Below are 563 nucleotides of genomic sequence, written 5' to 3'. Positions count from 1 at the left end.
AACAGTCTAATGGACGGACGTTGCGGTCTTCATCTCGTCTTCTCAGGACTTTGTGTCTTTCGTTTGTCTCTAAATCATTTTAAATCTGGCTGCTGCTCTAACAAGACAAATAAAACCTCATTTATAAGCAAAATGCCGAGCTGGAGAGGAATCCAGACATTTTAAGACTTTCACAAGCCGACAAAGACGCTAACAGAACCCAGAGGGGCGAATATGTGGAAAAGTGATTGTTTATAGCTGCACAATCCTGTGAATAAAGGCAGAGCTGCAGAGATTCAATTCAGCTTTAATTCAAAAACGATGACAGCGAATGATTCTGGAGATCAAAACGAGCCACGAGATTAAAATCCAGCCTGTGGCAAACGTTAGAAAGTTTTATTATCGCTGGAGCTGGGAGAAGAATGAGACGAACTGACAGAAATTCATATGTGAGAGAATGTAATGTTGACAGAATAATTCGATCCTCCGGTTGCTGTCGGCCATTTATCCCAACGAAATGCTGAACGCACAAACAGGAAGTCCTCTGCAGAGGTTAGCCGCAAAAATTATACTCAAGCAAAAGC

The sequence above is a fragment of the Poecilia reticulata genome, chromosome 23, assembly GCF_904066995.2.
Source record: "Poecilia reticulata chromosome 23, P_reticulata-male-v2, whole genome shotgun sequence".
Classification (NCBI taxonomy): domain Eukaryota; kingdom Metazoa; phylum Chordata; class Actinopteri; order Cyprinodontiformes; family Poeciliidae; genus Poecilia; species Poecilia reticulata.
This window is presented reverse-complemented; position numbering follows the sequence as displayed.